Source organism: Aythya ferina, assembly GCF_964211825.1.
Source record: "Aythya ferina genome assembly, chromosome: 1".
Taxonomy (NCBI): Eukaryota; Metazoa; Chordata; class Aves; order Anseriformes; family Anatidae; genus Aythya; species Aythya ferina.
Window position 1 is genome coordinate 34,794,080 of NC_140296.1, and position 25,613 is coordinate 34,819,692.

The window sequence follows — 25,613 nt, forward strand, 5'->3', positions numbered from 1 at the left end:
TTGGAAATAGAATTTCAACCACATGTTGCATCTAAACATTTGTAAGAAACATGATATTTTTATTGCATTGCACTTCAGTAACAATAGGTTTACAAGGGAATGGGTATAATTATCAGTGGAGAAAAGCTTGAATTAAGTCTCTAGATGCAATTTCATTGTCTGTAAAGAAAGTGAAAGTGGAATAGTCATTTTGGTGACTGTATAAAAGTCATTGCTTTGCAAAGTCAGTAGTTAACGCTTGTAAATATTCTACATGTATGTCACCTATACAAAATGTGTGGAAAACAGTGAGTCAGACTAGGACTTTTCCTTTGAAAAGAGAGATGTGAGGAACAGAATATATGTGCAAAGCATACCACTTTTTCTTAGTAGCCCCATAAATATGGATCTATTTAAAACCATGGGGAGAAAGCTTAGCCCCAACCAGCTTCAACTCAGGCTTACATGCCATATACTGAGCACCCTGGGACGGAAATGTTTCTGTGGGAGGATCTGTTCTACTTCTGAAATAAGATTCATACCTACAAAACATTTTCTATTTTCACCTTGGGGGACAGTTCTGCTTCTTGCATATACACACACAAATCATTTGGCAATAGATAAATTTACATGAAAATAGGTAGTTGCTGCCCATGCAACTCCACCTACATTTTGTGTGACTTCTGATCACAGTAGGATCACAGTGTTACCAAATGTAACATTCTGAGCATCTCTACGCCAGCTAAATATAATATCACGAATTGATGTAGCCAGACACAGGTAGCCAGACACAGGGAAAGCAAAAACTCACAAATCTATCAAAATATAAATTTGCTTTTTATAAGAGAAAAACTTTCACATAAGAGAGAAAACAATCTAAAATTCTAAATGGATGAGATAGAAGAATCTACACAAAGGTGCTTGATGCTATGCTAGTTCTATGTTATGTCCTAAAATATTTTGTCTGGCCTCCTGATGCTTCTCTAAAAGACAGGAGTCACAGTTAGGTCCTGTATCACACCTTCTAGTCCTGTGTGGGTGTTTTACATACTTTAGAGCATCTAAAAAGACACCAGACACCTGAATTACTTCTCAGATTTCTCTACAGTTAGAATATATGGAGAAAAAAAAAATCTATCTACTTTTAATGTGGAACTCAGAAAGTAATGCTGCATCTAAATTGCTTGGTAAGTGTCTCTGTGGCAGGCTGGGAAGCCCTGGTCACCTTATCATTCAAGTCAGAGACCTGGTAGGAGTGCAGAGTGGCTGCTTTCCAGCCTGTACAACTGAATTCCTTTTCCCTAAAAGCAATTGTTCACATTTTCAAAGGAATATATGACTAAATTTAAACTCTTACCAGGAAAGGTTTGGGCAAAATGTCTTTTTAGTTCATACTAAGAATGTGGCAACTAAAATAGACTTCATAATCCAGTCTGATTTTTAAGAAAACTGTAAGAAAAAAGGTGAGCAATAAGACTTGCCTGTGTGTAACGTGCATGAAATTGATATTCATTATCCCAGACTGTCTGTTGCACAAAAAGACGCTGATCTACTATGTGTCAGGACATAATATAGAGAATGGAAGATTGCTTGTGCTTTCCTCTTCATGACTGCTTTCTCTATACTTTCAATCAGATTTTCTGGAAGCAACTTAAACAGTGATAAAAGTATAGCACAAATTTCTCTTTCATTTCATAGTATTACAATAACAGATTGCAATTCCACACTTTATCAGCAGTCAAGTATAAGCACCTAAACCTTAGTAGCATGAAAGTGTTGCAAGGTACGTGAACATTATACTGAATAAAATATAAAACACGATCTAAACAAAGGAAGTTAATATTTTAACTGTAGCATACATCTTACAAAATCATTAATTTCAAGTTGTTTAGATAAACAACAAACCAGTATATTTATCATCACATGATTTGAAAACAAATAACAACTTACATAAATTAAATGAATACAATTATATTTCCTGCAAAGGTTAACTGATGGATTTACCATATAAGGCTAAAATGTATCAAGAAATAGTAAATTAAATGTTAATAATTCCAATTCATGAAGTGCTACATTTATCATAGTTTTCTAGTGCAGGTAATCTTGAATCCCAACAGAAAATTGTGCTTATTTGTCTTCATTGATCAGTAAATCCAGATTTATGCCAACCAAAAGCTTCATCAAATCAAAGAACATAACAATCAGAAGTCCAACAGAGTGAAACTGTCTGTAAGATAGGTTTATAAACAATTACTGAATCACTTAAATGCCAGTTATATTAAAAAGCTACCTTCTTACATATTGATGCTAAACAGTTAAACTTTTTTTTTCATTTATTCCATATGTGGACATAAAATGTTATAGGAAAATAATAAATAATAAACAAACAAAAGAAAATCCTAACACCTAAGCATGTGCCTAAAATTAAACTCCTTCTAATTTATAATAGTGAAATTCTCTGATGGTATAAGCACAGATAATGTGTAATTGTCATCTTGATTTACAATCAATTTTTATGTTATTCTAGCAAAACAATAAAAAAAATAATTATCATTGTACCCTATAAATCACAGTTATTTTAGGCTTCTTTCTCTGTGAAAGGCTGTGCCTTGTGGACTACAACAAATGATTCATTATCCAAAAAACTATTCTTGGATAAAACATTAAGAGTTAGGACAAGAACTATGTTAAATTAGTTGAATGAATTTTATGGTCTCAGTAATAAGGCAAGCTAAAGAATAATTCTGTTTTGCAAAAAAATTGAAATATTTAAAATTTTTATACTTCTACACAAAAAAATAAAATAAAATCGAAAGCAAAATGTGCCCAAATGCGTATTTTTAAAGAAGGTACTTCCATCAGTTGAGCTTCACCTCCCGTTCAGTTCCCTCTCTCCCAACCTTGGTTTCCATCTCCTTCTCATCATTTTGTCATGAATTAATGAAAAGCATGGGATCTAAAAATCTCATTATAAAACTTTTTATATGGTATTTTTTCCCAAAAAATATTATGGCTCAGATTATTTATTACTCAAATAGTTTTTTTCTTTATTTCATAAAGAAATGTCTTCATTTCATAAATAAATAACCAGAGAAATAATCAGAAAATTTTCTGATTTGTGTTTAGACCTTTGTCTTGTTAAACTAAATAAACCAGGCAAACAGTAGAAAGATTTCTAAGGAAACTTAGGCTACAGGAAGAGAAATTCTTTGTTACTGAAACCTTTGATTGGATGAAATTTTAAATTCTTTTGAAAGTTCATAGTAGCCGATCTTACAGTCTAAATAAAATTTCAGATTTCATTCAGGAGAATATTGCACATCTCATTCTTCTCTTTTTCCCGCAGGGGTTAAAAACTTGAGACATACCAACTATTTTATCTACCTAAATTCTTAAACATTATAGCAAGTGGTACTTGTATAGAATTACAGCATTCAGAAGGGAAAATGAGCTATTCCCAACACCTTTGGATAATGTGCACACAGACTGTTTCTTGGTGGTTACCCAGAAGTTTTGGTCTGACCTCACCAGTTTGTTTCTGACAATATAACATGCAAATCCCATGATTTGCTTCTGAATTTAAACTGAATTCCTTCTGTGAGAAATAAATAGTTTATGTGGTACCAGTGTCCCAAGGTTCCCTCAGAAAGGTTATATAGAATTTTCAGCTTATCTAATGTAATTCAAAGTTCATTTGAATTTTTTTTTTTTTTCTGTACTAATATCCAAGTTTAGCAGCAAGAAATCCTTTTAATCAAGATGCTTCCTGAGCTATTTATGCAGCAAGAGTTAATAAGCTATTTCTTGTTTTCTGCATATGGAAATTCTGAAGCATATATTATCATGGCTCAGCTTTTCCTTTGAAATTGCAGAAGCTTGTTTTTGTTTATGATCTGTCTCGAGTCTGTATAACAGACTGTCCAGGCCGTACAACAGTTTGTTCTCCAGTCTGTTTAGATGATGCAGTGTTATCTGCAGTTGTTTGTTTATTTGTATTTCATTTTTAGGAGAGCCTGGTATGGCACCAGACAGCTTAGTCCTGATAAAACCATCTTATTAGAGCTTGGCATTCCAGTCTGAGTTTCTCCTTGTGCTTTCATATTCTTTGTTCCATAGAAAACTAAAGTAAGCCAGGCCCAGCCATAACAATGCTTTAGTGTTGTGTATACGTTTCTTATTATTTACAAGCTTGTTATTTTAGAAAACTGTTATAGGTAATATCTTCAAGATGTGAGATATTTCCTCTGACATTTCACTTGTAATATAAAAGGGTCTTTGTTTTATGTTTAAAACCAAATAGTTTTTAACTATTTTTTATGTTTAAAACCAAATAGTTTTTAACCATTAACAATTATAATACTATTAATCAAGTTTATAAACTGCTGTCTTTAAAAGATTTTAGGGACAATAAAATATTTTTCTTTCAGGCTTATTTTAGATTCCATCTTTTCTTATTGTTTGTTCAAGGAGAATATTTAGACTGGGGAAAAGGAGTCTAAAAAACAAACAAACAAAAAACAGAAATCTCAAAACTTTGTCTAAAAAAGCCTCACAGCAAGTTCAAATATTTGAGAAATTATGGTAATATCCTACTAGACAGTAAATTAGTCATCTAAACCTGGTGAAATTTACCCTGAGGTACTTAGACTTCAATCTGGTGAAGCAATAAAAATGTTAGTGGGGTTTCATCCAAGATTTGTGCAGGATGGATAAAGTTCCACATGACTAGAAGTGTAAAACCACAAAGCTTACCTATAAAAAGGAATAGGCAGGGTATTACAGGACTATCATTATACTTTCAAACTCAGAAAATAACTAGGATAGACTGTCTGTTGGTAAGCATACAGAAGATAGCAAGAGGCTAAGCAACAGTCAACACAGATCTGTCAAAAACAAATTATATCATTCCAAAGAAACTTCGATCTGTAGTAAGGGAGAAAAAGATTTGTTGTCATATAATGCAATGTAAGTAATGTATGTGATATTGTGACACATGTTCTCACCACAAAATGAGTGAAAATTAATCTAGAAAAAAAATATTTAAGTTGAATATTCAATTAGATGAAGATCTATGCTGAAAATATAGATATCATGATGGTGTCAAAATAGAAAATTGTGTCAAGTGTTAATCCACAGATGTCTGGTCTGAACCTGGCACTATTTAATATTTTCATTAATTATCTGGACAGTGAAAGAGAAGCAATGTTCATTAAATTTACAGATGATACCAAACTCAGAGCAGATGCAAGTATATTGAAGCATAGGGTTAGAATTTAAAATGATTTACAAATGGAGAAGATAGCATAAAGTAAACAGAATACAATTCAAAATGGGACAAGAGCAAAATATTACTTTTAAATAGATATAAATAACCAGAACTACAACAGTGAGATCAACGAGTTAGACAGCAGAGCCGCTGAAAAATATTGAAGTACTGTCTCCAAGCTATCCAGCTATCACTTCTCCTCCTTTACCTTCTCTCCAGAAAAAGAGAAGAAGATTATGATGTATTATACGAAACCAGGAAACAGCAACACAAATAAATAGTACTCTTAAAAATGTAAGTTATGAGGACAGACTAAAAAAAATTAGAAAAGGTCTTGCTACTAGAAGACTTGGATAAATTTCTAATGGGAATCTAAAACGTCCAGAGGTTTTCTTTAGGTGATTAAGACCATCCAAAAGTTAAGAAAAGACTGGGTATTGTCATTATTCACTGGATGTTCACACAGAGATCCAAGCACTCCAGTTGAAGCTCTTTACAGTATCCAAGATGCAAGAAGAGACTGCCTGAAATTATACAGGAGCTTTGAAATGACAGTATTCTTCCTTCATAGTGGCTGGAGGCCAACACACACTGTACAATGTATTGAAAGGCATTAGATGTCTGTGTGGGGGCAACTCACTCCAACTCCAAAAATGACTTAGCTGCAGAAAACAGGCAACTAAATGTCAATGTCCAAGTGATAATTATAGTCATTGCAGGTCTAAGGTTTAGTTGCACACCACAGGCATCTAGCAATGATTTACTCTATGGTATTGTGCCTGCCCTCCAGCAGCCCCTCTGGAAAATCATGTCACTTGTTGGCCTTACATCTTAACTTGCAGTCACATCTGCATGTCTCAGGTATGATAGGGCATCTCAAAGGACCATTAGAAGATAAACACATTCTCAACTGAAAAGCTCTCCAGGCAAAGTTAGACTTCATTCAGTGACCTCCAGATACTATTTCAGGAAAGCAGTTTTCTCACTGGTGTTGTGTCATATATGTCAGTCCCATCTGGATCTTTCAGACACACTAGGTACCACAGATGACAATAGGCATGGGTGGGCAGCTAAATCAAGCCTTATATTTCCAGTGGCTCTTATGGGATCACAATACTCTGAATATGTCTAAACACAGCATTTCAACTGTGTGTTTCACAAACCTGACAGACATGTTTAGATAATTTAGGGTTAACCACTATGTGACGAATTCAATTCTGATGTGATCAAAAGATCCCATTTGGTTACCTCATCAGGGCTGAGCTAATATATAAGAAAAGAAGAATCTCAAGAAATTTGAGATATAAAATTTTTTCAATCACAAAATGTAGGAAATATTGCTAAAAAAGGTTATTTTCCTTGTCGCTATGACAAGGACAGGAAGTATTGCTCCTAAATGATAGAAAAGGAGATTTAGTTTAGACATGACAAAAAACTTTTGATCTGTAAAGGTGTTTAAGCACTACAACAGATTACCATGGAATACTATGGAATTTCTATCAGTGGAAGTTTCTGAAAACAAGTTAGAGAAATAGCTACCATGAATCTTTTAAATCTAGTTTATCCTGTCTTAAGGACAAACTATTAGACTCTCAAACTGCTTTTCGATCTGCTTCTATAATCTTGAAGTATAATTAGTATCATTTCTCTTCCTTCTTTTATGTTTCAGTCTTGATATTGTTGACATTTAAATTATCATCATTTAGGTTTTGTGCTACCATTGTAACTAAACTATGACAGGTCATACCTCTTATCACTATACTTACGGGATGGCCACAGTCAGACAAATAGCACTTCACAACTCTGTACTCTTTTCACAGTTTGACAGCAGTAGAAAACATGTTGGGTGAGAGGTGCAAGGGGCAGGTCTTCTACATTTCACAAGAGCAATTACACCTGGACAGAGGATTTAAAACCGTGTAAAAGAAGAAATAACTAAAATTAAGTATATGGGGAAAAAAAAAAAAAAGAAAATAAAAAGGAAAGACGTTGTCAAGACAGACCTAACTTAGGTTTTCTTGAAGGCTAATGTCTGAGTGTGAAAAACTGCAAAAATATATCTTGAATGGGTCAATTGGATCAATTCATAGAAACACAACAGGAAAGGTGTGAATATAATGTTATTCTGAAAGCTGTAATCATAAGAGACTTGAATAATAGGAACAGACAGTAAAAAAAATAAATAAAAAGGAAAGCACAAAAAGAATTTCCAGTTTAAATTATGTTTACAAGTATTTATACTAATAAAGTGCCCAAACTGGGAAAATTGTTAGCTCTTACTGCCTCAGTTCTTGTCTAATGATGTCCCATCACTATTTCTTCTTTTCATTGGGATTACACAGATTTTAGAAGTCTATAACACCAATGTTTTCCACAGCATGTGAGGGGCATATTTCTGCACATGGAAAATTGACAAGATGTTACAATTCTGCCCTTGGATGTTAGCACCAGATTATTACAGGGATTTGTTCCACTGTCTGCCAGAGTATAGTGAGGCAGACATCTGGTTACTCTGTTTGATTTGGAGGATCAATCTATTCTTATATGTATTAGACAGCATATTTAGGACACTAGGTATGTTGTTTCAACACGCCATGAAACTTAAATTCACACAACAAACAATAGCTGCACTTTGGGCCGAATTCTGTGTTCCTTATGTGTTCTTGCTATTTTCTGCATTAATCTTTGGTTGCCAGACATCAGTTATCACTGTTTTCCTGTGATCAGTTTTTCTTATTATTATCTCTTCTCTGTCACATCCTCACATCTTTCCTTCTAAGCCTTCTGGGGTTCCTCATACAGGGTCCTTATGAGGACCACAAATCTTTTCTGAGTGTCTTGACTTGATATTTTCATTTCCTCAAATGAAATATTCAACATTGTCTTCTGGACTGAGTCTGACAAGTGGTCTACCCTAGAAAAAAATGGCTGAAACACTAGCTGAGATCCTGGACAGCACTGACAAGCATGAGCTGGTAACTTCAATAAATAAATAAATAAATAAATAAATTCCTGGACTGAGTATAAAAAGATCACAGTTTGTTATAACTTGTGTGTTACACAGATAATGACTGGAAACATGGCTCCATCTTATATGACTCTGTATATATCACTTTTGGAAAGAGATATTCCTACACTTTACTTGAGATTTCAGAGTACCTGCAAATTTTTGTAGAACTTGCACCTCCTTGCAAAAGACAGTCTTAAACATCCAGTTTGGGATTGTATTTTTGCATTAGTATCACTGTTTGTGACTAATTTGTCATCCTTTATGCCAAAGGTCAGCATGGTCTGCACAAGCCCACTGTTGCTTATTCAAACCTGTAGCTGTTCATTTCTTTTCTTTACATAATCATTTCCTACCTCTAAAGCAAAATCCTTTCTGAACCAGCAGCTTTACAGTCTGTCTCTGTCTCTTACAAGTATTTGCTAAACTGTAGCTGCTAAGGAATGTAGACTCACTGAGCTGAGCATCTGCCAGGAGCTATTTGGCATACAGTCAGGATGAGACTGCTACAGAGGCAACATCAATAGACAAACCAACTTCTGTGGTAAATGTGCAGCCATTGCGTTATTTATAAACTGTCTCTCTATGTGAATTTTACATGCAATCTGGCCAGTAAAAGTAAAGAGAGGCATTTCCCTATTGTCTGACTCTTTGTTGAGATTCTTTCTCCAGCAGATCTTGGCAGATGTTCCCACTGACTTTGTTGTAACTACCATGCCTGTGTCTTCCTGTGCAGATAAAAGGGAAAACTTCAATGCACTGGCCTCTAAGGACACTATATAGTACTCCAGTTAAATACAAAGGTAGTCCTTGTCTCTGGATAAGCACAGTGCAAGATGCTGTAAAGTATTTCCAGCAAGTTTACAGTGTTAGTGAATACACCTTTTTGTTATGCTGCTTTCAGAATAGAAAAGATGATTGAAAGATTGAGTTTAAAATATACATTGAAATTCTGTGGTTGAATTCAACCACTTTTACTCATAATTAATAAAAAATAGACATTTATTCTAATATCAACCTTCATCTGCAAAGTCTAACTTTACACAAGCCAAAATACTTGAGAAATATTTCCCTTCTGTAATCAAGGTGGCTAGTCTTTGTGATTTCATTTGAATATTTCTCCAGCACATGAAAATATCTAGAAATATCTCTGTTTTCAGATGGTCTAGGAAAAAAATATATCAATTTAACATATAAAATATTGAATATAAATTCTGTTGTAGAAAGACAGCAGTAATTACTTGAGCATTATTTCAACCCCAGGTCTGGTTATTTAGCAAAGGAATCTCTATAGTAATATTTTTCTAAGCTTTCATTTCTCTACTTGAAACATCCAAATGGGACTAAGCATTTTGCAATCAGCTCTTTCCCTTGAAAAGCAGAACACAAGAGTAAGCAGTCATGAGGTACCTGGCATCTTTTTCTTCATATGGGAGAAAGAGAATTAAAAAAAAAAAAAAAAGGAAGAAAACTGGAAGAGAGGGCTTTATTATTTCCTACAAATTGTACACAGATGTTAATTTGTATCTCAGCATGATTCGGCTGAATTGGAATCCATGAGAATATCTAGGTTCCTTTCTGTAACTCTTCTGGAAGGTTAGTGATATTTCTTATTGAAAGTTTAGACAACGTGCTAGGTCTGAGGAAAGTTACCTGAATCTGCACAGTAAAATGTCAGCAAAATAGATGTTAAATACTAAAAGGTATTGCTGCATCCATCAGTCAAGGCTATAATTTGACATTAAGAAACAATAAACCAGCATGATGCCCCAGTATTCTCAAATCAACTCTTGACCCATAACATACTTCTGAAACATCACTTAGGTACAGCCCACTTGGGCACATATGTCCTCTTTCCCCATCTGCTCAGCTTTTCACCACTCCATCCAATGTTTATGTGTCTAAATGTATGATTGGATTTTCCATGCAGAGTAGCATATCAGTACCTCAAACCTCCTACTCATTTTTTTTTTTCTCCAAATACAGTTATTTTCTAGTAAAAACTCCAAGTGTTTAAGATCTGAAAGTCTGTTCATTATGCCTTAATGCTTACAAGTCTGAGCCTTCAAAGATTAGAGCCTTCAGATATACTGGTTTGTTGGAACACTGCCAGCCATACAAATTCTAGACCTAAACCTACCTAGCGGAGGGTAGGGTTCATTCTGGTAATAGGAGGTAATGGAGTCCTGTATATTTGTACAAGTCTCCAAATAAGCTCATAAATGACTAGAAAATACAGTATTTTATTTCCTCACATATTTTTTTAATGAATTGGTGGTGCAAGAAGACAATGAAGGATAGCCTATGAAAGCAATTGTAATCATTCCTGAAGAAACCTCAAGCTAAAATCTGCACATGAAAAGGAATCTATTTTTCTCCTTATAAGGAGATACATAGACACATTTCCTATATGAATCTTGTTATTAAGGCTTATTAAATGAAAATCCTTTTCAAAAACAGAGAAGTTGAGATAGAAGTATCAACAAAGATAAAGACCAAGTAAAACAAAGTCTTAATTTGACAGGATCTTAAAGAAAATAAAGTACTTTAAGTTGTCCATCTCTTTACACTAAATTCCAGGTTGAACTTGCAAAAATGAAAACCTAAACACACAATTAATTGTCCCAGGTTCCATCTGAATAAATTGTGCAGGGCAGGAAGGAAGATTTGGAGCACGGCAATAAAGTATGTTATAAAACAGAGAAGTGAACTAGAGTAAAAATGCAGCCACAGGAGTATGTCGGTGAAAAGATTAAATACTGCAAAGATGCTGGAGCTGACTCTTCCTTTTACCAGCTGATGTGATTCTGGTACTTTCAGGATAATTCCAGGCACTCAAAAGATGGCTGTGGAGGGCAATCACAAATGGCAAAGATGGAAAGGACAGTTCAAAGTAGCTCCCCACATTTCCTGAAATAGATACAGACTACCGTGGTCCTGAGCAAGAAAGAGCTGCTGTCACAATTCTGAGGGGGGGTGGGGAAAGGAGTCCTGGCCTGTGGCTAGCTATGCCAAAGGCAGGGAAAACTGGAAGGGAAAGATAAGAGGAGAGCAGATGTTTGACACTCAGTACCAGAGAGGAAACCTCTACTGTGGCTGTTGAAATGAAGAGATCCCCTGTGAGAACCATGTCTCAGAAAGCAGCTGCCAAGTCAAATAGCCATTAAATCTCAGCAGAAACAAACATCATCACACTATGCTGTGCCTCTTTAGTAGACCCAACAGCAGTTCACACTGGGCTAGTATCAATTGTACCATACTAAGCCTGGACAAAAACACAGGTCAGAGTGACAAAAGCATGCACTTTTAATTTAGCAGTTTGAAATGAAAATAAAAATGTACTAGAGAAAAAAAATAAATCTGTGAATTAAACTTGTATTCTTTGTTATGGGTAGTGCCTCACTACTATGCCCTGATGTAAACCCTATGTCCATATTGGTCTGAGAAGCACTTAGATAACACTGGATTTTTACTAGTGCAATGTATGTATTCCAGTTTGGGATAACACGGATTCTTGCCACCCCATGTTCCTTCTCTGTTGCTCCTGAATACCCATACAAGATGATATGAAATGAATTCTTAGACCTAGTTATTCTTTGTGTGTAGAGAAATCCTGTTAGGAATCTAGGTAAATGAGAAATACACCAAATTTGATTCCACATAAGACACCTGTTATATCTTTGTCTGGGGAACAGAAAAATGCTACAGCTGCCTGAAAGCACACAGGTAGTAGGAAGACAACTGACTACTGCATCAGTTCAGTTGATATCTAGAAAAATAAAAGCAGCTCTATAAATGTGGACAATTTCCTTTTCTGTGCCAGAACAGAGAAGTTAAAAATAAGTGAAAGCTGAAAGAGAAGCTTCAGATTTTGGACTGTTTAGACAGGCAAGAAAATAAAGGAAGGCAGCTGTAATGGCAAAGAAGGAAGATGTGCTGCTGATACTATGGTATACTCCGGTGTCTTCAAATATTGTTCAGCTCAGACATACAAAATACATTGAACAAACACAAAAATCTGAATCCTGTGAAGAAAAAAAAAAATAAAAAAGGAAAAATTAGAAAATCTACCCTTTTCCCCCCTTAATAATGCAAGATTTTCAGACTGCCTATATTGGTCAGGTTTCTATCCTGATTCTTTTGTCTAGTACCTCCACATATTTAATCATGTAGAAAGCCAAGGTAGGGTCCTACTGGTGACAATTCTGCAATACTGTTGCAGACAATCCCTCTTTCTTGGCTGGCTAATATTATACTGGGTAATCAACACACCTAAGTGGAGGCACTAAGTTTCCTTTCTCCAGCAGGAAAGAGAAAGGAGTTGAAGCATAATTCTTAAAATGTCATTACCATGATGGTGGACAACCACAGCAGATGGCTTGATGGCTTTATTCTTGCTGACTTCTGATAAGCTGTCCTAGTTGTATAAAAAGATCTAGGGTTGAGAAATCAAATAGAACTTGATGTGATGTTTGGGCAGAAAGAAAGTAGAAGGACTAACAACTCTGTGATTAATAGATTTGAGGGAAACAGTCCTTGGGGTAAGAGACAGTGTAATTGGTGAAACAATAATAATGAGTATAGAAATGGTGTTTTCTTTGGGACAGAAAAAAGGAACTGATGAATTACTGAAGAAGGACAGGAATAAATTGACAGACCTGTGAGAAAAGAGACATAATGAGGAATTCAGAGATATCCTTTGGGTGTGTACTATGCTGAGGGCAAATCATATATTGCTGATTGCGACAACACATATTATAAGGAGCCAATGCAATACTTGGTTTGAATAAAAAAGACATACTCTGGGTAAGAAATCACACGAATAGCATATAGTATGAAAGTAAGCATAATTAGGTAAATAACTAAGTGCAAAACAAGAGCAAGCAAGGAAAATTGATCCAACAAAGTATAGTTTCAAATTCTGACTGCAAAGATTAGATGATAAAACTATCACAGCATGTATGATAATAAATCATTTGTTGAACCTAAGCCTAAGGCTGTTATATGTTAATCTAATGAATTTAAAAGTAAGATTTGCTGAACATATTTATGAATTTATAAAATGTAGTTAATGGTATCAGATGTGTGAGAAGAGACTTAGGGATCCCAGCTTGTTCAGAGAATGGACAAAACTGGGGAGAGTTAGCAGCAGCCCTCCCTTAGCTGTGAGGAAGTCAACGAAGAGGACAGAACCAGGCTCTTCAGAGCTGTGAAATGTGAGAGTGCAAAGGAGAATGGGCATAAGTAGAAACAAGAGAAGTTTTCAGACCATATGTAAGGGAAAGATTTTCATGATGAGGACAGCCAAATGAAGAAATAAGTTGTCCAGAAAGGTTGTGCTTCTGTCTCTGGAGATCTTTAAGACCCTACTAGGCAAAGTCCTGAGTAACCTGGTCTGATTTCAGAGCTGACCCTTCTTTGAGCAGGAAGCTGGAGAAAATGATTTCCTGAGGTTCCTTCCAAACTCAATTATCACATGATCCCATTAAATTTTGAGTGTCATCACAGGGCACTTGCAGGGCAACCAGGTGGTCAGGCCCAGTCAGCATGGGTTTATGAAAGGCAGGTCCTGCTTGACAAACCTGATCTCCTGTGATAAAGTGACACGCTGGGTGGATGAGGGAAAGGCTGTGGATGGGGTCTACCTTGACTTCAGCAAGGCTTTTGACACCGTCTCCCACAGCATTCTCCTCAAGAAACTGGCTGCTCTTGGCTTGGACTGGCGCACGCTTCGTTGGGTTAGAAACTGCCTGGACAGCTGGGTCCAAAGAGTCATGGCGAATGGAGTCAGGTCCAGTTGGAGGCCAGTCACTAGTGGTGTTCCCCAGGGCTCAGTACTGGGGCCGGTCCTCTTTAATATCTTTATCGATGATCTAGATGAGGGCATCGAGTGCACCCTCACTAAGTTTGCAGATGACACCAAGTTAGGTGCGTGTGTCGACCTGCTCGAAGGTAGGAAGGCTCTGCAGGAGGATCTGGATAGGCTGCACCGATGGGCTGAGGTCAACTGCATGAAGTTCAACAAGGCCAAGTGCCGGGTCCTGCACCTGGGGCGCAATAACCCCAAGCAGAGCTACAGGCTGGGAGGGGAATGGTTGGAGAGCTGCCTGGCAGAGAAGGACCTGGGAGTATTGGTGGATAGTTGGCTGAATATGAGCCAGCAGTGTGCTCAGGTGGCCAAGAAGGCCAACGGCATCTTGGCTTGTATCAGAAACAGTGTGACCAGCAGGTCTAGGGAAGTGATCGTCCCCCTGTACTCGGCTCTGGTGAGGCCACACCTCGAGTACTGTGTTCAGTTTTGGGCCCCTAGCTACAAGAAGGACACGGAGGTTCTTGAGCGAGTCCAGAGAAGGGCAACAAAGCTGGTGAGGGGTCTGGAGAACAAGTCTTACAAGGAGCGACTGAAGGAGCTGGGTTTGTTCAGCCTGGAGAAAAGGAGGCTGAGGGGTGACCTTATCATTCTCTATACGTACATTGAACAAGGCTGCAGTGAAGCGGGGATTGGTCTATTCTCCCACATGCCTGTGACAGGATGAGGGGGAATGGGCTAAAGTTGTGCCAGGGGTGTTTTAAGTTGGATATTAGAAAGAAATTCTGTACTGAGAGGGTTGTTAGGCATTGGAATGAGCTGCCCAGGGAAGTGGTGGAGTTACCATCCCTGGAGGTCTTTAAAAGACATTTAGATGTTGAACTTCATGATAAGATTTAGTGGAGGACTGGTTAGTGTTAGGTCAGAGATTGGACTTGATGATCTTGAGGTGTCTTCCAACCTAGACAATTCTGTGATTCTGTAAAAGAGTTTTATATCAGTGTGCAATTGCTGCCTTATGTCTACTTAGGAAAAATGCTAATGCTATCTTTATAATATCCTGAGGGTATGTGGCTATGTGTACCTCCCCCAGTCAAGTGTGTGTTTGCATGAGGCACGCTATTTGGTAATTTTTAGGACATGAAAGGACATAAAAAGGAAAGAAAGTCAATCAAATATTTTTAGTGAGCCTGTATGTACCACAGAGCAATAACAATGGAAGTGAAGAAAGGTCAAAATGGATTAAAAAGGAAAAGTTAATAAAAGTAGAATGTAGCTCCAGATTTATAAAGCGTTCCACATTCATGTAAAGAACACACAAGATTACAGAATTAAATTGGCATGCACTGCAGTAGTACCAATGTTAATATCTAAGCAATCTCTCACCAAAACTGTAAATCTGTAAGACATTGAAAAGCATAAAGGACACTAAGTTAGCAAACAGAAATTTTCTGTTTTCCTGTACGTGACCATCTAAAATTCACCTAAGATGCAGAGGAGAAGAACCAATATGATTTCAGCAAGTTGACAACTTGTATTTTGCATGATATAAATTTCAGAAAATGTGAAAAGGAGTAACAATTTCAGACAATGATTGTGTCATATCACCAAGAGTTGGTGCCATGAATAAATCATAGGTATTTCATGCACATAATAACTGCAAAGTGGACAGAAATATTCCAAATCAGCTATAGGCCTACCAAGATGATTTTCTGATATTGATATTTTTTCTTCTGTATGGATGCATTATAAGCTAAGTCAGTAAGTACTCTCAGACTGTGCAACAGCTCTTTAGGAGCCATTAGAGCATATTGAACTAATGACCCATGGATAATCAAAGTGTCTCATTCACTTAATGATGGAGCCTTCACTCTAGTTCCTATGAATATATTATATTTGCTTTCCTTTTTGGTAATAAAGAGTAGGCATTAATTATGTCTCAATTGCTGTAAAAATCCTATTGAGCTACCTGCATTATTAAAGTATTGATTCTTTTTATTTTGATTGTTCTGGAAGGTTTTCTTAAATCAAAAGCATTATTATTTTTTTTTTTTCTCGTATTTTATTTGTTAAGAATAGAACCTATTGCTTGGTATACCTCAGTATTAAATGTTTACGTTCTAACAGGTATCACATTTCACTGACATTGTTAATGAATTAGCAATCTTGTACCCTGAATTTAAGGCCAAATAGAGTCTTGTCAATGGAAATGTCAGAAAAATAGATATGTTGCCTTCAAATATTGACCTTTAAAAACTTTTGTCATTAATAAAATATCTAAGGGAGGTTGCTCAATGGAGTGTTGAGCATTATTGGTGGAACACCTTATAATAATCAACCACACTCTTCTTCTGTATCCTTACTAAAGTTAAACAAGGTCAGAGCTTTCTAAATGATACAAACACATCAAATATAAATAAATAACTAAAATTACCATGCCAAACAATTTGCAAGCTGAAGGAAAACAAACAAACAAACAAAAAATGCCAGGGGCAAAGGTGGGATGAAATAAAGTTAACAGATGGACAGTGGATTTAAGACTATTTCTAGATTACATGGAAGACTTATTGCAAAATCAAGAATTCTGAATCTCAAATCCAGTGTGTTGCCCAAGCAACCAGCTTTTTGCTGGCTAGACAACTGAAATCCTTGAATCTATGACTCTATGAAACATAACGTTAAGTGATACTATTACACCTTCCCTCCCCCCCCCCCCTTTTCTTTTCCCCACCGCTTCCTGGTGGAAGAATGATAAAAGAAAAGAACAACAACCAGTAAGCAACTAAGGCTATTTAGAGCCATTACCTTTGAATGTGAGCATTAAAAACAAAACACTATTAGGACAATGAAGACCATGTGAAACAACACCAATTCTGAATCTTAGAATTTGTTAATTTATCTGTTTCATTATAGTCAGTATCTACTACACTCAGAATCTTTATGGGCAAAAAGCAGGTACATCTTACATACATATAAAAGCAACAATTTATGTTAGTGTAACTGAAACCTTAACATTCTAACTATAATCCAGACATAATTGTTATACAAAAAGAAATAATAAAGCAGTTAAAATTGTTATACATGCACTTTCTTTCTGCTTCTTTGTTTTTTTCTTCTTCTTCTCTGGTGTTATGATCACCCTTGCTCAGCTTTTGGGGGGTCAGTGTTTTATTTCTTGGGAGGAGGAAGGAAGGGGGGACATTGTTAAAGTGAGTTGTCAGCACCTAGAGTTCTTCACTGGAAGCAATACGTTCATGTTGATGATTTCTTCTTCACTCTGGGATTCTTTTTGTTTGCTAACTTGCTTTTACACCTTTGTTCTGTAGTTGCAGATCTGCAACTCCAAATTTACTGTATATGCTGCTCTTCACATATGTGTATATACTATTTCTATCCCTAAAACCAGACTGCCCAGGTCTGTGTTCATTTAATATACCATGGGTGATTTGTGGGGTCTCCAGTCCCCATTCTGGTGTCCCATTACTTATGATCCCCTCACTATCCCTATGCCACACTCATTGTTCCTACTTTTCAAGGCCTTTCATGTCATACCAAAACTGCATTTCTCTATATTACATTACCTTAGAACCATAAATATTGCATACTGCATAGAAAACTGCCTGATTCTACTATCTGTATAAAACTATAGCTTTATCATACACAGAAAATAAAAAAAAATAGCTCTAGATACCTAGTCAGTTAGAGAAACTGCTGTGACAGCTAAACCAAGTGACATAAAGCTGCAGACTGGAAAAGACAAGTTCAAGCAGAGCAGGCATGACAAGACTCAGTCTTGCAAACTCACTGTGAAGCTTGTGGCCTGATACTAATAATGGCAATGCTGTAATATAGGACTTAAAGCTTTATTATTATTATTTTATATTATTATTTTATATCACATGTACTGTGATATAAGGTAAAAGATGTTTGTTCATTGCTCCCTGGTCCCTGCAATATCAAGACACGAGGGTCCAAGGTAAAGACTGGAATGAAGAGCCTGAACATTGAATTTCCTGTATTTTGTAGGCTTTAGTCAGAGCTTATCTCTGCCTATTATTACCAGGATTTATTTAATAACAGTTAATGGTAGAAAAAAGTAATAAAGGCACTGTGTAGTGCATATTCAGTGACCTAATCATTTTGAAAATAAACCTTTATTCTGGAGTTTTAAGGGGCAGTCTGCAATCATAGAATCAGAGAATGGCTTGGATTGGAAGGGGCCTTAAAGGTATCATCTAATTACAACCCCCCTGCTATGCCACCTCCCACCAGACCAGTTTGCTCAAAGGCCCCATCCATCCCAGTCATGAACACTTACAGGCATGGGGAAATCTACAACTTCTTGGGACAACCTCTTCCAGTGGCCTACCACCCTCCGAGCAAGTAATTTCTTCCTTGCTAAATCTACCAATCTAAATCTAAATCCACCCTTCCAATCCAATCTAAATCTACCCTTCTTTAGTTTAACATCATTATTCCTTGTCCTATTGCTACACTCCCTGACAAAGAGTCCCTCTTCTGCTTTCCTCTAGGACCCCTTTAGGTACTGGAATGCAACTATAAGATCTCCCCAAAGCCTTCTCTTCTCCAGGATGAACAACCTCTCTCAGCCTCTCTTCATAGGAGAGGTGCTTCAGCCCTTCGATCATCTTCATGGCCCTCCTCTGGACTAGCTTTAGTAGGTCCATGTCCTTCATGTGCTGATGGCCCCAGAGCTGAACATAGGTGGGGCTTCCTGAGAGCAGAGCAGCGGGAGAGGATTCACAGAATCACAGAACTGTAGGGGTTGGAAGGGACCTTGAAAGACCATCGGGTCCAACCCCCCTGCCAAAGCAGGTTCCTCAGAGCAGGCTGCCCAGGTAGGCGTCCAGACAGGCCTTGAATATCTCCAGAGAAGGAGACTCCACAACCTCCCTAGGCAGCCTGTTCCAATGCTCCGTCACCCTCACCACGAAGTTCTTTCACATGTCAGTGCAGAACTTCCTGTGCTCTAACTTGCAGCCATTGCCCACATCCTATCCCCACAAACCACTGAGAAGAGGTTGGCTACATCCTTCTGTCCCCCACCCCTCAGATATTTATATATACTGAGGAGATCCCCTCTCAGTCTTCTCTTCTCCAGGCTGAACAGACCCAGGTCTCTCAGCCTTTCCTCATAAGGAAGATGCTCCAGGCCCCGTATCATCTTTGTGGCCCTCCGCTGGACTCTTTCCAGGAGATCTCTGTCTTTCTTGTACCGGGGAGCCCAGAACTGCACACAGTACTCCAGGTGAGGCCTGACCAGGGCAGAGTAGAGGGGGAGGATCACCTCCCTTGACCTGCTGGCCACACTCCTTTTAATGCACGCCAGGATTCCATTAGCCCTCTTGACCACAAGGGCACAGTGCTGGCTCATGGTCAACCTGTCATCCACCAGGACCCCCAGGTCCTTATCCTCAGAGCTCCTCTCCAGCAGGTCGTCTCCCAGCCTGTACGGATACTTAGGGTTGTTCCTTCCCAGGTGCAGGACTCTACACTTGCTCTTGTTAAACCTTGTTTGGTTTCTTCCTGCCCATTTCTCCAGCCAGTCCAGGTCTCGCTGAATGGCAGCACAGCTGTCTGGCGTGTCAGCCATTCCTAACAGCTTTGTGTCATCAGTGTACTTGCTGAGGGCAGACACTATTCCTTCATCAAGGTCATTGATGAAGATGTTGAACAAGACCAGACTCAGCACCGACCCCTGGGGAACACCACTACTCACAGGCCTCCAGCCAGATTCTGCTCCTCTGATCACCACCCTCTGAGCTTGGCCAGTCAGCCAGTTCTCAACCCACCTTGCTGTCCACTCATCTATCCCACACTTTCTCAGCTTTACTAGTAGGATGTCATGGGAGACAGCATTGAAAGCCTTCGAATTGCCTCCCTTGACCTGCTAGCCATGTTTCTTTTGATACACCCACGGATACAGTTGGTTTTCTGGGCTGCAGGCACACATTACTGGCTCTATGTCAAGTTTCTTGTCATCCAACACCCTCAAGTCCTTCTCATCAGGGTTGCCCTAACGCATTCTCCATGCAGCCTGTATTTGTGCTTGGGATTACCCTGGCCCAGGTGCAGGACCTTGCACTTGACTTTTTTGAACTTCATGATGTTCATATGGGCTCACCTCTCAAACCTGTCCAGGTCCTTCTGGAGTGCACCCCTCATCCAGCATATCGACAGCACTGTAATGGTACATTACTACTACACTTATAATAAAACATTGCTGTCAAATAACTGGGTAATAAATATTCCTTCCCAAGCCCTGCACTAAGTGCATATGATAAAGTTCCTGCATGACTCTATGAACTCTTCTGCTTCCTTACATTATCCACATATATTAGAAGGAAGGTAATCCCATTTTATAATGGCACATGACTAGTTGTGATGCTTCTTTGCAGATATTTTTCTACAAATAGACCTTCATCTTGCCACACCTACAATTTAACAGCACTGGGTTCTTAACACTACACTACAAAGCTTATCTGTTTACCCAGGCTTTCTCTGAGGAGACCGTATAAAATGAGACCCATAATAACTGCCTATGGAAAATGAATGTGGTTTCCTCAATAAGTGCAGTATGTCTTATTCCTCTTCTGTCTTCCTATAGGGACTATACAGGCATTGCAAGACACCTGAGGTAGCTTAAGTTGCTATCTAAAGAAATTGGCAAGGTTTTGGCAAAACAATATGTTTACATGGAGTTGCTTAAAAACAAACAAAAAAACAACCAACAAACAAAAACCTGCATCCTTTCTGCCTGTCTATTGTTAATTTTCTGATCTTTATCAGTGACTCAATACTTATTTTAATACTTCTCAAAATTACCAAAATTGCCTACTGAACAACAATCCATTTCAAAGCACAGTAAAAGAGCACCTTTTATCCTACAGTCTGTCATCCTTATTTTAGCAGTCATTTTACATGAGAAAATGTTTCTAAGCATGACTCTATTACCTAATATTTATGATACTTCCCTGAAAAAGAAGAGACCTTGACTCTAGTCCCAGATCCAAAATTACATGTTTGCTATTTTATACAGCTATTGGAGGAGGAAGAACCAATAAGGGCTGGAACAGAATTCAAACTGAAGTTCTGTGTATTTGACTGGGATGTGCTGCCAGGAGCATGTGCATGGTCAGTCAGCAATGAACTTACAGAAAGTATGTGTCAGAGGCTGATGGTGATCATTTCAGATGATTACCTGGAAGTCAGTGGATGTGATTTTTAGACCAAACTTGCTCTTAGTCATGCAATATTGAACAGCTTCAAAAGGTGGAGATAACATATCCCTCAGGATCACTATCTTCCCATACCATCTGCATATAAACACATACACCATTTTTTTTTATTGCAGTTCTCACAGGCTGCTAGTTATTATATTAAACATGAATACTTATTGTATGTGTTCCAAGTTGTTGCAGATTGAAGATAAGAAGTCAAACAAGTTCCTGTGGAGGTCCCTTGCATGATGCTATATTGTGATAAAATTGTTTCATAGGTATACTCAAACTCTTCATTATTATTATTACTATTTACCCTTAGACTTAAAAAGAAAAACAACAAAGAACTATGCATGAATAATATTGTAGTTAATAGGAATTTTGCAGAAAAGTACTGTATTTTCTCTTTCCTTATACATGGAGAGAAGAAAGTTCCATATAATTGTGTTTGTGGAACCACGGTTTCTTGTGTGGAAAACTAGAGCTGAATTGAGCCTGACAAGTATTTGTTCTTCCCAAAGCCCCCAAAATAATGATACTGTTACCTTACCCATACTCTGTAAATGAAAATTACTAATCTCTTTGCCTAAAAGAAAGAGCTTGCAGCTTATTTATTTCAGCCTAGTTATTTTAGAACTACAGGGTTTCAAAGGGGAAATCATTTTAACTGAAAAAAGAACACAGATTCCCTGCAAAAAGATTTTCTATTTGCCAGCTGTGCAGACTACTACAACAAGTGTCTAAACCTGAAAAAATAAAATATTGTACCGCATTTCAGAGCTTTTATACTGTGATTGTAAAATATCTGGGAGGTTTGCCAGACTCAGTCAAAAGAAGAACACAGCATTTTCTCATCACTAATAACAATGACCTGAAGTCACGTTAAAGATTGTAAGGTCAATTTCCCTCTTAAATCGAAAAAAGAAAATAGGAGAACAGATGTGGGTGGTTGCTTCTGTATTTATAAATTGCATGACAGCTGGGTTAGGCTATATGATCTCCAGTTTCTATGCATTTAAGGCGTTTTTTATTGAATCATTCATGGCAATCAGATAAAAGCGTTAAAGTGAATTTTTCAGATATTATATAAGAGAGTTCACAGAATTGTCTAGGTTGGAAGAGACCTCAAGATCATTGAGTCCAACCTCTGATCTAACACTAACAAGTCCTCCACTAAACCATATCACTAAGCTCTACATCTAAACATCTTTTAAAGACCTCCAGGGATGGTAACTTCACCACCTCCCTGGGCAGCCCATTCCAATACCTAACAAACCTCTTGGTAAATAAGTTCTTCCTAATATCCAACCTAAAACACCCCTGGCACAACTTTAGCCCATTCCCCCTCGTCCTGTCACCAGGCAAATGGGAGAACAGACCAACCCCCACCTCGCTACAGCCTCCTTTAATGTATGTATAGAGAGCAATAAGGTCACCCCTGAGCCTCCTCTTCTCCAGGCTGTACAAACCCAGCTCCTTCAGCTGCTTCTCATAAGACTTGTAAAATTTAAGAAGCCAATTTTATTGCATATATTTAAAATTGAACACTTCTCTTCATTAAGTATGTTTAAACAATTTTACCAGGTAGAATGCAGATTTCAAGGAGAATTTTCTGGGTTTGAATGATTAGTTCAAAATTCACACAGCATATAGGAATGTGATCATGAAATTAGTAAATTTTAAACAGATATGTAAATTCCATGTAGCTGTGGGAAAGATAATCCTAATCAAAATCACCTACTACCAGATATATTTTTTTTTAAAGTTTACAACTGTAACAACCACAGATGTGTAACCAACATCCTCATAATATTTATTCCATCATTTTAGCAGTGTATAATTCTATAAATAGGAATTTTTACATGTAACAGGATTTCTGTTACTCTACTTCATATACTAAATTGACCATTTTATCAGATACATCATTTCTAGTTACTGACTCATTGCTTCTATATGCTGACACAAGACACGCACAGACTACACACCAGTATTTTTGGGTACTTTTTTTTCCCATTAAAATGCCAACCATCTGCTTGTGGATGTCAGCATCCAGACAACTCTTTTGTTTAAATCCCAGCATTTTATTTGCCATCCATTATTGGGTGAAACATGTAAATTACATTTCTACTTTTTTTTTTCCTTCTTCTTTACAGTGTGCAATTCATTTCACCTAATCTGCACCTTTTAACATCAGACATAGTAACCTACCGTGCCTAGATCTATGAGACGAAAAAGGAGCCTCATGAGAGCAGTTTATCTGAAACATCTTAAATGTCTATCACAGAATGAGATAAATCTTTGAAGATGCCTTCTGGCTCCTTGACATAAGATGAGAGTAGGTGAATAGTTGGACTTAAAGGATTAACTTCTAACACTTACATCATAGCACCAAGCAAGAGCTTAGAAGAGAGGTCTCAATTAACTAAAACTGGGAGCTAGACCATTTTCTGATCTTCAGTGAACACAGCCAAACATTTGATCCACAGTTGTTTCTCTAGCCTATATCATGTGTACATCAATTATTTCAGAAAAATAATTAGTGAACAGTATGAAATACTTTTAATATTTGCCAGACAGCAAAGGAATAGTTTGGTGGCCATCCAGAAAAGGTAAAGAGAAAAGTAAGGAAAGTAGAATGAATCAGTTTCAGTACACAACATCCTCTCCCCCCAGAGTTTTAGAAAAATTGGCAAGATAAGTTGAAGCAGACCTCAAGCAGCTTAAACTTGTGCAATCAGCCTTTACAGAGCAGATTGTCCTAAGTCTTTCTGACCTTGGAAATGTTACAAGGATCACATTTACACATAGGTTACCTGCTTCTGAATGATAACTGAAATGCTTACACAAGAAAATATACCTTTTTGTTTTCACAGTAGTCTGCATAACAGTCATCTTTTTTTTTTGAATTCAACTTCAGTAATGAGTGTGTATTTGTCATGTACCATGCAAGGAAAGAACTCCCTTGCCATGGACAGACCAAAGTTCTGAGTTCCAGCATCACCACACAAAGCCCTTGAACCCACCAAGTGTGATAGCTGTGCTCTCCTGCTCCTCCTCAGCAGCTGCAACCTCTATAGAAGTTAGAAGGCAATAAGCAATCTTGGTCTTAATAAGGAACCCAAGAAGTGGCATTTCCTCCTACTGCAGCCCCCATCAGCCTCCCAGTTGTGCTGCATCAGCTCATCATTCCTGTTAGAGCCTCTAGGGACTACAATAAATAGTAAGCATTAAGAAATACGGCAAAGTCTAACAGTGTTCTTGCATCACTCATTACCATAATGACAAACTTGCAGCAAAACAGCCAAGGATTTACACTGATCGTTTTTCCCTTCTCCTGCTAGCAGAGGAAGAATTCACATGACACTGTGCTTGATCTTGACATCTCCTCCTTCTCTATATAGATATTCCATGCTTGCTAACAGGTATGGTTTTGTTGGATGAATAAAAATGGGGATTTAAACACAGAAGTAGCTAGTTTTTTGACATGCCTTCCTACTGCAAGTATATATAAAATCTAGTTTTGATGAACAGAGGAAGAACTGTTGAAATTTCATCTGATCTCAGCTGGCAGAGACACTGAAAAGAAACTGACATTTTCACACTCTGCTCCTAATTCACTGCAAGACCATGCTGCCCATTAGCTATTGATTTTATACACATCTGCTGCAGATTATAAATAGTGACTCATGATGCCTGGATTCCTACTCTTCTAATACGCAGTTAATACTAGAATTACCTTAAGATTAAGTGCACCTGAAGTAGTGCTATCAGGTAGAACTGCTTCCAAACAATAGGGTATTTTGTTGAAACTTGTCTTCTGTGCTGAATCTATGCTTACTGGAAACAAAGCAAAAAAGAAGGTTTATGGAGCACAAGATATTATAACAAAGGGCTGTCCGGGTCATTGATTCCTATCCCCTAACAAGCATCTCCTGCATCCTATAATCCCATTCAAAAATGTATTAAGCTCCACTTTAAAGATACTTAAGTTGTTTCCCTTTGTTACTCTTATTGGAAGGCAGTTCCAGACAGGTGGAAGGTGGCTAGACAGTTGTATTGATCTCTGAATTCCCTGGAAATTCTATTTATAAAATGTTAAGCACTTTGTTAAGGATTTCCAAGTGGGTGTTTCTGATTGCTCAATACATAACAATTGTTCTGCTGATAACAATCCTCTGTGTGTTTCATTTATAATGATCCATTTTATTTTCCTTGTAATAATAGCATATTGCCATTTCATGCAGCTGTTATGTGCACTTCATGAGTGTTCCACTGTTTTTTAACATAATTGACTCAGTCCTTTCAGTTACC

General features: G+C 37.5%; 2 long non-coding RNA genes across 4 annotated transcripts in view; both read right to left on the reverse strand.

Moving 5' to 3' along the window:
* The window catches only part of LOC311439774, a 138,324-nt gene that overhangs the window by 61,693 nt on the left and 51,018 nt on the right, over positions 1-25,613 (reverse strand). The window lies entirely within an intron of this gene.
* Positions 1,648-24,379, reverse strand: LOC311439782. Its single transcript, XR_014694997.1, has 3 exons — positions 24,326-24,379; positions 7,012-7,141; positions 1,648-2,206 (listed from the first exon to the last, which is right to left on the reverse strand). It is a non-coding gene; the product is annotated as an uncharacterized lncRNA (long non-coding RNA).